Raw genomic sequence first — 12,795 nt, forward strand, 5'->3', positions numbered from 1 at the left:
TCTATATATATATATATATAGATATATCTATATATATATATAGATATATATAGATATATATAGAAGAAATACTCACAACAGCGGCACTCTCAAGGAATTTTTCAGCGTGTATTGTAAACCAAAATCCAACGTTTCGGGGCTAGTGGTGCCCCTTTGTCAAGGTGTAGGTCACATTACCTACACCTTGACAAAGGGGCACCACTAGCCCCGAAACGTTGGATTTTGGTTTACAATACACGCTGAAAAATTCCTTGAGAGTGCCGCTGTTGTGAGTTATTTCTTCTATTCACTGCGTCCAGAAGGCACCTAAGGTAGCTGTACCCTGTTGGGAAAGTGCCAGGCCGCCAACCCAGCCTATATATATATATATATATATTATATATATATATACGATTGTGCGGTCCGGCACTCACTCCAATTGGTCAGCTGCCCCGGTGCCCATCCAGACAGTGGTAACCACACACACCTTGACAAAGGGGCATCGCCCCGAAACGTTGGTTGTTTTATCACCGCTGTGAATACACTGCTTTTTTACCAAGACCCTGGAGTGCCAGTCTTTTCTTCCCAAATATATATATATATATATATATATATATATATATATATATATATATATATATATATATATATATATATATATATAACAATCCAAATTTTCCAGGCAGGAAAAAATAACGGCACTCAGGAGACGATGGTAAGTGATATCAAATGAAGTAAGTGTACCCAATACACTTACTTCATTTGATATCACTTACCATCGTCTCCTGAGTGCCGTTATTTTTTCCTGCCTGGAAAATTTGGATTGTTACACGTTATCATCCTCTGGCACCTGGGGCAGCTGTATGAGTAAACCATTTGAGTGCCGGCAGACTTTGGAATATATATATATATATATATATATATATATATATATATATATATATATATATAAAAACTACTTCTCACCTCTATGAAGTGGCCACTCGTCAGACCAAATACTCCTTTGTGTGCTACGGGATGCAGTTAATATCCCGGCGGTCGGGATCCCGGCGTTCATAATCCCGACGCCGGAATCCCGACCGCCGAAATACCGACATATTCTCCCTCCGTGGGTGTCCACGACACCCCTGGAGGGAGAATAAATTAGTGTGCCGAGCGTAGCGAGGCACCGGGCCCGCTGCGTGGCGAGCGCAGCGAGCCCGCAAGGGGGTGCGATCCATGTCCCCCCCTTGTCGGCATTTCGGCTGTCGGGATTCCGGCGTCGGGATTCTGAACGCCGGGATCCCGACCGCCGGGATTCAGTACTGAATCCGTGTGCTACAAGATGTCATGACAGAAAGTGAATTTTTGCAGGGACATTGATCTGTTTCAGACTTTCTGGATATGGAGAGAGGGAGCTGTGAAGACAGATATTGGAGGTAGGAGCAGATAGGGACTGGGGGTGGGGTGGAGAGTTTGTGGTCTAAAAACTGTCACAGCTCAAAGTGAAAGTAAAAACGGTCACAGCTCAAAGTGAAAGTAACAACTGTCACAGCTCAAAGTGAAAGTACATTGCAGAAGCCGTCATTTTGACCAGCTTTTAACTAGGTCACAGAATTGTACGGATTCCATAAACTGGTTTAAGCATTATTAAGTATTATATATAACATGGCAACTGGAGTGTGACCCACAAGGGGTGAGCGTCAAAGCAGATACAGTGGTGCCAACGTAAAGCTCTCCTTCTACATACAGTATATACTGGCAGAAAGTGGATGGAGATAAAGTACCAATAAGCTGCCTGTAACATGGCAGTTAGGAGCTGATTGCTGGAACATCTCTCTCCAAGTCCATGTTATCTATATCCAAGGCTTAGTAACTAAATAAACACATATGTGCCCAAGATATTTGCTAGGTGTAAACAGGCAGTTAGTCTAAAGGAAAATTTAACCTGCCTGAATGAGAGGGACTCCATCTGTAAGGAACCATGTTGGTGCGCTGATAAACAAAAAAGCATAAAATGCCAAAAATTGCAGTCATACACTTGGGTCTCAAAAACTCATAGGCTCAATATAGTATGAATGGCACTATACTGGAGCCTACATAGGTCACTGGTGCGGCCTCATCTAGACACTGTGCCCAGTTCTGTATAGGCAGGGCTATTTTTCAGCAGGCTCCAGCAGGAACTGAGGCCCTTATTCTAGTTCACTCTTTCTGACAAAATATTTCTTAGATGGACAAAACCATGTGCACTGCAGGTGAGGCAGGTGTTACTTGTGCAGAGATAATTAGATTTGGGTGGGGTTTTACACCTGCCTCACCTGCAGTGCACATGGTTTTGTCCATCTAAGAAATATTTTGTCAGAAAGAGTGAACTAGAATAAGGGCCTCAGTTCCTGCTGGAGCCTGCTGAAAAATAGCCCTGTGTATAGGTCACTGGTGCGGCCTCATCTAGACACTGTGCCCAGTTCTGTATAGGTCATTGGTACGACCTTATCTAGAACAGTGTGTCCAGTTCTGTATAGGGCACTGGTGTGGCCTCATCTAGACACTGTGCCCAGTTCTGTATAGGTCATTGGTACGACCTTATCTAGAACACTGTGTCCAGTTCTGTATAGGTCATTGATGCGGCCTCATCTAGACACTGTGCCCAGTTCTGTATAGATCATTGGTACGACCTTATCTAGAACACTGTGTCCAGTTCTGTATAGGGCACTGGTGCGGCCTCATCTAGACACTGTGCCCAGTTCTGTATAGATCATTGGTACGACCTTATCTAGAACACTGTGTCCAGTTCTGTATAGGTCATTGATGCGGCCTCATCTAGAACACTGTGTCCAGTTCTGAATAGGTCGCTGGTACTGGTGTATAGGTTTCTGGTTACCCAGAAAGACTAAAAAAAAACAATTATAGATAATAAAAAAAAACATAATAAGTTTGGACTGATTTTACATTAAAACATAACAAATTTATTAGTACAATGAATGGCCGTTTGGGGGAAATGCTGGTACTGTATATAGGATGCAAAAAGGGCCTCACATCTGGCAAATATTGTAGATGTCTGTTCCTAGTATGCCTCAGGGGACCAAAAGTGCATTGGATTGTATAAGGATATTGATGTTACCGTCCACTTGTTCTGAATACCATAGTGTCTCTTGTTCCTCCCAGGGACTCAAAGCCTGGATAAGCGGAGTGCACTGCAGCGGTGGTCAGATAGGTGGTTGCTGGAATCCTTAAAACAAGGGCTGAATGGTCCAAAAAACATCTGAGGCTGGTCCGTATCAGTCCAAAAGATGCAATGTGGGCAGGGTGGCTGACGCGTTTCACCGTCTCAGCGGCTTTATCAAAGATCTTTGAGTCCCTGGGAGGAACAAGAGACACTATGGTATTCAGCACAAGTGGACGGTAACATCAATATCCTTATACAATCCATTGTACTTTTGGTCCCCTGTGGCATACTAGGAACGGACGGCTATAATATTTCCTAGATGTGAGGCCCTTTTTGCATCCTATATACCAGCATTACCCCCAAACGGCCATTCATTGTACTAACAAATTTGTTATATTTTAATGTAAAATCAGTCCAATCTTATGTTTTTTTTTTTTTATTATCTATAATTGTTTATACTATTAACAAATCGGTTCAGCGCTGCTACTCCCAATTTCGCTCTTCACAGGAAGAGAAGTATTAGAACACGAGGGCATACACTGACGCTGGAGGGAGGGAGGGTTAGGGGAAATCTGAGGAACATTTACTTTATATAAAAAGGTAGTGGACAAGTGGAATAGCCTTCCATCAGAGGTGGTAGAGGCTAAGACAGTAAAGCACACTGCAAGCAAAATGCAGATGCCATGAGTTAGTGATGGCTCAGTCTCCTATCCACTACTTACACACACCACAAGTTACAGTTTTTGTTTAATTGCAAAAGCAGAATTAATTAATACGTAATTGATATGCTATTATAACGTAATAATAACAATTATCAATTTTCCAAGACGATTCATCGGAACAATAGCCGTGCTGTACGGCAGCCTGGTCTCGCACAAAACTGCAGTGAGCATTTTTAAGTGAATTTTGGATTATCCCAGCAAAGTGAAAGGTGTGATATTGGGTACTGCGGCCAGCGTCGCAGCAATGGCAATTTGCACCCTTTACCGGCAAGTGAATTCCCCCCAATAGGAAACACTAATTTCCTGGGAACATTTCTATCCTTTCTCTATTTCCAAGCTGACTTAGGGCAAGGTGTATTTGGTTCTGTTTCGAGTTGACTGTGTGTACGTGACAATTAACCGCCGATAATGATTGAAACGCTGTTACCCGGATACATTTTCTAAATGAAATCCTCAGTATAATTTCAAGTGATGGAACACTAAGCCAAGAGATAAAAGATCTGTGTAACAATGGGATTAGTGCTAAGAAAGTAATGTGAAACCGATGCAAATCTCGCGGTGACGGTGGATTTGGAAAATGTACGCATTATGAACATGACACGATTAAAAAGTAATGATGCTGATCCCATCTATTAATACCTTCTCATTTCAGGAGTAGCTATGTTTAGGAAATGCATTAGCTGAATCACATACAAAAGCAATTCCTATCATGGATTACTGATTTGCAAAGAACAAAATCTAATTAGCGGCAGTTTGCTGGATTCTGAGTCGTGGGATTATATCGTTAAACTGAGCCTACTAGGTCAAGATTTGTCTAAACACAACGAGGACAGCAGATCCTGTTTAATGTGGATAAATAGATTTACAATGTAAATGCAAATCTTCCCAAAGAACTGGAGAAAATATATTCATTTGATGCTCACGGTTAAACATCATTTTTAAAAAAAGGTGTACCGTATGTGACAACAGCTAGCCACACATGCGTAGTCCAATTGTCAAGATTATTGTATTGTATTCTATTGCTTTATAATGTTTAGTGTGTGGGAAACAAAAACATAGAAAAATAACAATGAGCTAACACAAATGTTGTGCAGTTGCTAATGTAGCCCTTCAACTTACCCTAGTCTCTGAAACACAGTGCACTCACCACCTAATATCCTCAGTGCCAGCCTCCTGCTCCAGTGTCTGCCATGTCCCGTTGTGCAAAAGTGGCCACGGTCTGCACATCCAGAAGATGACTGCCTAACATTGCCAAGCACCAACGTACTTGCGCTTCACGGAGAGTACTTGCGCAATCAGAGTGGTCTTGGGGATGCATCATCAAAGGGGCAGAGGGACCTATTGCAAAAACAAAATAAAAACAAATATAAACAAACATCGCTGATACAGAAAAACAGAGCACAAAATTAAAACATATACTTAAAACTCACATTAAACTATTCCAATTAAGTTGATCATTAAGGCCTCCAGGCTAGATCGTGTTCAACCTGAAGATCAACCTGGATTTAAGTATCAATAATCTCAGTGACTTCCTCACATGGTCGATCATGAAATACTTCAAAGAAGACAGTGAATGACCCATAGCTTTAAAATGACGAGCGTCAGGTTCATCGACGAATTTGTCAACAATAGAAAGACTGACGGCAGATTTATGGAGTGCCATCCTGTTGTGAAATGGGCGAGTTGTTTGTCCTACATAGTATAGCCCGCATGGGCAAATTATCACGTAGACAACATGTGAAGTTTTACATGTTAAGATAAAATGAATTGTTTGTCAGAATGTGGATGTTTAAAGAATTTACACGTTATATGATGTCTAGATGTTGCACTGCCGTAACCACTATACCGTATCCATCTTCATTAATCTACAGTATCCTTAAGGTTACGGCCACTTTTAAAGGCAGCACAAGGTCTTTAAGTTTTAAGGCCAGGACCTGTTTTAATGATTGGCCATAATGCATTAGAGTACACAGTGGACCAAGGTAATACTTCACCAGAATTTCTAATCTTTGGTTGTAACAATTGTGATCGAGACATAGAGAGAACCTTATACTTTTTCCTCTAGCACAGGTATAGGGAACCTTCGGCCCTCCAGCTGTTGTTGAACTACACATCCCAGCATGCCATGCAACAGTTTTAGTATGGCCAAAGGCAAAACTGTAGCAGGGCATGCTGGGATGTGCAGTTCAACAACAGCTGAAGGGACGAAGTTTCCCCGTCCCTGCTCTAGCACTACGTGGTTGTGACCTCTACAGACAAATTTGTCTATGAGGCCACCAAGATGACCAGCAATCTCAGACATATTAGGCATCACTCTAGCCCAGTGATGGCTAACCTTGACACTCCAGCTGTTGTTGAACTACATATCCCAGCATGCCCTGCTATAGTTTTGCTATTTGCCCATGCCAAAACTGATGCAGGGCATGCTGGGATGTGTAGTTCAACAGCAGCTGGAGTGTCAAGGTTAGCCATCACTGCTCTAGCCACTCTCATCATTGGTGAGAGTGGCTGCCCAAACAGGTCTTTTCTCATCTCAAAATTATGTGTGTTCGCCCGTCGGCAGTTCCATTTGATGGCACACACGTGGGTGCCGGTATGGGCGCCCAACACATGAATTTCCCAATATAGTTACCAATGTAACAATATTGCAATGGCTAAAATGGCTTCATTCTAATGGAATCTTATCATATTGGCTCCGCCCTCTCTCCAGTGACCGGCAAATCACAGAGAGGGGGCGGGGCTTTGTAATAACATGCTTGCTTTCTCTCTTGTCACGGGAGATCTCGGGTACTCATAACTCCCACATGTGCGCTACTGTTTATGCCATGTAACTGGTATAGTGCAGGCTTCTCAGGCCATGTAAGTCATCTAGCTAAGCTATAATACAATGGTATCGGAGAGCTGCTCTTGGGGTTGTTGTACACGATTCAGAAACATGCATACAGCCATCACCAGCAAAATATTCCAGAGAACATGCCGCTTCTCATCAAGCGCTGAAACCGCATTAATCACCATTTCATAGTTCATTACAGTCTGACTAATTTTGAAATCCCTAATGGAAGCTGATTAAATATCATATGCATCCAGGCAAATGGAAGTTTTCTCTGATGAAACTTAGGAGTAACTTTTAAACAAACCAGCCTCCTACGAGCGTCAAAGGCAAACATTTTAGGGGCATTCCACCATACATATAAATGCATCTTATTCCCTAGGACCTAGCAGCAGAGAACAGCTGTCAGTGTGTTGCTTCCCAGGTAACTAACATTTATACTCACAAAGCCAATTCCACCCAAAATATATTATAAATAAGATTTCCACCCAAAACCTATCATGTGGGTACACACCTAATATCCAGCGTTTTCTGCATATACATGGCCAGATCAGTTGTGACTGACGTCTGAAACGGGAAAGCACAATTACATTTGCCGCCCAGTTGCTCTGTCAATCACTACTGGCTTGAGCAGCGAGTGTTCGGACGGTCATTGGATCTCTGGGATGTTGGCATGGGCCTCAATCCAAATCTGGATTGACCGGACCAGTAAGTGGGATAGAGCCCTCACAGTGGGACTAACCTTATATAATACACAGTGCATAATCTGACGTGTCTCTTGTGTATTAGCGTTACTTTGTAACAATCTTTTAACATAACCAAAAATAATGCGTCTATGATGGCCATTATATTATAATACCACCCTGACAATGCATACTTCCCAAACATACTATCATACCACATATACAAAAATTCCAAAAACAATACATAAAAACGTGTAAGAAAAGCCATATACCGCATACAGTAGAGAAGTTCATACATACATAACAAACAAAGCAACAAACGGCAGAAAAGCAAAACAAAACAAAAAAGCAGTAAAGTACAAGACAATTAGTAACAGACAATGGTTAAGACAAGAAGGGGAGCAAAGGAGAAGGTAGTTATGAGCCCATCCGTTCTAAAATGGAAAAGGGAGGCGGACAGCAGTGAGAAGAGCCATAACAGGAGGACGTGTTGAGACTCAACCAACAATCATTAAGTAGGGCCTTGAGGCATTCAATTCCAGTAGGGGGGCAGGGGGAGGAGAACCCACTTCTCTCCAACCATACCATCTTAGGAGGTCTCGCAATGAGGCAAGTCCTGACTTGCACTGGGTTGGGAAGTGGTGCAGGGAAATGCACACTGTAAGTATGGCAACACCTACCCAAGGTTTGGACATTCCTTTCAGTATGCTGAGGATATACTCTACACCAACTCAGATGTTGGGAGGTATGCCCAATGTTTAAAGCCCAAGGTGGTCAATAGCTCGAAGGATGAAGTTCCAAATCTGTTGCATACAGTATACCAAGCACTGAGCTGAGTTAGTAGTAGTAGGCCATTTATTTATAAGGCGCCACAAAGTGTCCGCAGCGCCATACATAGCCAACAAAAAACAATTTACAAGGTAACGTACAGGGTGTGTTGATAAAATACAGCATAAATAGGGGTATAGCTGGTAGAACTAAAATCAGCATCAGTTCTGAAGTAGGTGTCGAAATTGTCGAGGAGACTGAAGATGAAGTAGAGGAAGGAAAGAACAGGTCAGGAGCACTGGTGAGGTAAAGAGGTAGGGTGAGTACGTGAGGAAGGAGGGCCCTACTCATAAAAGTTAACAGACTAAAAGGAGGTGGGTGGACAAACGAAAAACAATAGGATAAGTAGGAATGGATGGGAACAGATGGAAGGGTAGGGAAGGCAGTATAGAAGGAGCGAAAGAGGTTAGGAGGAGGAGGGATAGGCTAGTCGGAAGTGGGTTTTGAGGGAGCGCTTGAAGGAGGTAAGGGAATCAGAAAGCCTGATAGGTGGCGGGAGGTTGTTCCAGTGCAGGGGGTCAGCGCAAGAGAAGTCTTGGACACGGGAGTGGGAGGAGGTGATTAGGTGAGAGGTCAGACGGCGGAGCGAAGAAGACGGGAGGGAGTGTGGATAGAGATCAGTGAAGAGAGGTAAGGAGCGGTGGAGGAGGAGAGAGCCTTGTAGGTGGTGGTGAGGAGTTTAAAGAGAACTCAGAAAGGAATGGGGAGCCAGTGTAGAGATAGACAGAGGGGGGTTACTTTGTCAGTCAACATTTATTCTAGTGGAACCCGGTAGTCATTAAAGTTTACATCTAATTGTGGATGTAAGAGTGCATCTTTTATTGTTATACAGACAGTTGATAAGCAGAGAATATGTACACATCACTATGGAGAGCCTGGCTGGGTGCTGGGAGATGATTAGTCACACAGAATGCTCATTTCTGCAACTAAAATAAAAATGAGTCGTTCTAGTGAAAATCCTATCATTTCTGGCACAAACTGATGTAACAATCAGCAAATTGGACGAAGATGAATAATGTAGCAGAATGCTAATATCTCGGGGTAATGTCCGTGGTGCTGTGTTTGACCTGCTCTTATGGGGAGCTCGGCTGTCACCAGGCGCTGTGAGGCATGGCAATTTTCTCATTGAGGCAATAGCGAGTATGCAAAGCCGCACATTCATCCGTCAGTCTTGTTGGCCTTTGACTTTACACAGTTCTGTATCCAGAAGTCTAGTAAATCAGTACAGCGGTGTCAGACTAAAGGTGGTGATCACAGCCAGGTGATTTCTGTGTGATAACTCTAATGGTCGCACTGTTACACATGGCCTGGACACCGCAATGGATAAGTACACATCAACCAGACTCTTCAAGTCAATGAGGGACAATCAGCTTCCGCGATTTCAACTGAAAAAAAAAATGACACTTAGCTGCTTGGCTGGTATTAGGGGATCTACGTAATAAGACTTGGATGGAGATAAAGTACCAGCCAATCAGGCTTTGATAAATCTGCCCCAGTGACTGTAACATTGGGGGCAATTCAGAACTGCTCGCACGGCAGTGGATTTGCACAGTGAGTAATTATTGATTATTGATTCTGCCCAGCAAACCTTTGCTTGGTTAGTAATTTGTTATTGCTGCAAAGAATTCCCAGAAAACCCAAAAATTAATAAATATGCCCCTAAGCCATAACTATTCTACCATCCAGGTAAACCTACTGTACTTGGCTGCCTCTGTGGAATAATCAATGCACAAATACAGATTGAGCTATGCCCATCTATCCCCGATCGCCACGGCTCACACCCGTTCGTCACGCCAAATTAAAAGCAGTGGCTCAGAATCGCCATGCTGCGATATTTCTGCTCAATGCCTTTCTATAAGCTGCGGGAGTGAACTCAATGCACGCGCATGGTGACAGGACTGCGCCAATCACCACAGGAGTCACTCACAGCAATTGGTGCGGAATAGGAATGCAGCGACATCGTGTACAGCATACACTATGCAAAACCATGAAATTCACATAAATAAATCTTGTTGCATTGCGTCCTGTGAACTTTTAGGGGCAAGATTTGCACTTTTGGGCTGCGTAGACGGGATTCATTTTTGCCATTACCTCGTCCCCGTCATTTCCAGGTCACTAATTTTTCTGCTTAGAGTTCATTCTCCTTAGACCGATATGCTGTCTGTTTTTAATGAGGTTATTTCTGGGTTATTAGCTTCAGTGTTATATGATACCTTATGTGAAATCCCTAATTGATGTAAATCAAACAAGGCCGGCTGAGGGAAAATCCGAATAATCTTTCAGAATTTTTGTGGTCTCCGATTTGTTTCATAGATCTCGTATTCTCTTGTACCGGGGCTTGTGTCAGCCTAATAAGACAAATAAATCTCTTTTTATATCAGACATTAGCGAGTTCAGAGAAGTGGAAATCCAGGCAATACATTGGCATTTTGCTGTGCTGAGTGCGCTGCAGCTTAGAATTAGACTGATACTATTTAGTAGGTGGGGTTTAATTGTCCCGCTTGATAAGCCCAACGTTGCCGTTTTATTAAACCTCCCTTAGAGAAGCCATTAAACTTTAGCTTTATTCTTCATAAACGGTGATTTAGATACAACTTAAAAAATGTGAGCTAGTTACAGGTCAGAACAAGGTTTAGGCTAGAACTTTCCACCAGGCAGCTTGGCTGATGTTGGCTATTGACCTACTGTTCTAGCCCAGATATTGGCCTCATTTACTAATCCTACTATGACTACACAAGACGACCTATGACTGCAGAGACAACAGGGGTGATGGAGCATCGGTACTTTATTGCTGAGTGTAAGTCCAATTATACTAATCAATTTCAGAGTAATTAAAATCCCCTACAATTACAACACTGCCCGATGTTCAACCTTTGACTATCCGTGATTAGAGTTGAATCTCATCCTCATCATTTATACAAGGGAGGCTTATTAAATGTTCCAAACATCTCCCCTGGAGATATAAATACAAGGCAGAAATAGAAGAACTCAGTGTATTAGCAAAGGGTGCAGGGGGGTGACTGCGGTGAAATAAATTAAAGTCAGCTGAAGGTGGAGGTTGAGTTCTTAAGGTAAGGTAACTATATGAGCTGTTACTCCTACAATGCGGCCTGTTGCTGACAAGCTGTGTCAGTAAATAGTGTGTGACCGCCCCTATGTCCATTAATACCCACATGTCAGTAAGTTACTGTATGTATGACCATCGCAGAGTAAGCACTGTCACACACAAAGTGAAAAGTAGGGATGCCCCCCCAGTAAATTTACCCCTATATGTCAGTAAGAATTGTGTGAGACTGTGGCCATGTCAGCAAATTGTGTGCAACAGTCTCCATGTCAGTAAGCACTGTGTAAAGGCCTTCACATCAGTAAATTACTGTATGTGTTGCAATCTCGGTGTTAGTAAGAGTAGTATATCAGTCTCCCAGTCAGTAAGTTGTACTTGACAATCGACATGTAAATTGTGACAGTCTCTGCATCAGTAAGCTTCTGTATGTGGAGACTCCGCATCAGTAAATTGTGTGACATACTTTGGGGGAAATTTGTGACTGTTTTGACATTCGGGCCAAGAAAAACCCCATGTTGAACTTTTGACTGTCAATCTTCCCCATGTCGACCTAAAGACCCTGCAGACCTAATCCCATGTCAACCTTCAGAGGTGTAGACCTTAATGCACGTCGACCGTCGTCCTGTCGACTCTCTGACCCATACCCCTTCTGGTCACCTGTAAGTGGTGCTCTTTGCAAATGTTAAAATTGTAAACTAACTCAGTGGAAAAATATTCGTGGCGTGGGGTCACGCCGAACAGCTGTTTATCAATGCAGGCTAGAGTATCCATTAACGGTTGCTGCTAAATCTTCCATCTCCAGGACGCATCACAGAATAAAAACACAGCCTCTCCTGTTGCACCCCTGCAACATCTGGACGGTTACCAAATCTCAGGTGGTGCTTTTGGACTCTCAGACAAGTGGGCAAGTCTCCCAAAGGTTGCCTGTTGGTTCTGCCTACTTACCAAGTGATCGGGAATGTCTGGTTGGCTAATGACATGTCATCATGGACCTGCCCCAAATTCCCAGTGCTGGTAATCATGACTTGTATAGCAGGGCCACAATGATGCAATGATGTTGCTACACCCATTCTCTGCCTACTTGTGCGGCACCATGCCCACTAATCTGGCCAACCTGCTGGCTCCAAAGTTGGCAGCCATGAATACAAATAATTGTCCAATCAAACACTCAGCTGCTGGATACTAAGCATCAAATGATCAGTTCAGATTCAGTGCCGGTATGAAAGGCCGCGGTGAACCTCACTGCCAAAAGGAGTCAGCCATTCCCAGGAACGAACTGATGCACGGTAAGCTATGCAAAAATTATACCCCAAAGTGGTAAGTTTGTTTCTTCCACACACAGTTAATAAATGACAGACAACATTGGATTGCTTGCCAGGTGAACACAACATACAAAACAACAGCTTTCAGAAACATCCTGCTATGTTTTAAAGTCAACTACAATCATCATGAACTTTTAGTTTGAGTGTGAAAACCCTTCGGTGTAATCAAAAGGTCCTCAAAGGTGTATGAGATGTAACCTTGTGGGGCTCGAGCAGCGTGAT

The 12,795-nt window shown here is 43.0% G+C and overlaps 1 long non-coding RNA gene across 1 annotated transcript in view; it reads right to left on the reverse strand.

Annotated features, from left to right (window-relative positions):
* Nucleotides 1-2,948: 2,948 nt before the first annotated feature.
* LOC146045783 (uncharacterized) overlaps nucleotides 2,949-12,795 on the reverse strand; it is a 246,726-nt gene continuing 236,879 nt past the window's right edge. Inside the window, exons 4-5 of the long non-coding RNA XR_014465599.1 lie at nucleotides 4,994-5,184; nucleotides 2,949-3,316 (exon numbers count right to left, since the gene is read on the reverse strand). This is a non-coding gene — a long non-coding RNA (uncharacterized LOC146045783). The remainder of the gene's footprint in view (nucleotides 3,317-4,993; nucleotides 5,185-12,795) is intronic.

This window comes from Crinia signifera, chromosome 11 (genome assembly GCF_055691185.1).
Source record: "Crinia signifera chromosome 11, ASM5569118v1, whole genome shotgun sequence".
Classification (NCBI taxonomy): Eukaryota; Metazoa; Chordata; class Amphibia; order Anura; family Myobatrachidae; genus Crinia; species Crinia signifera.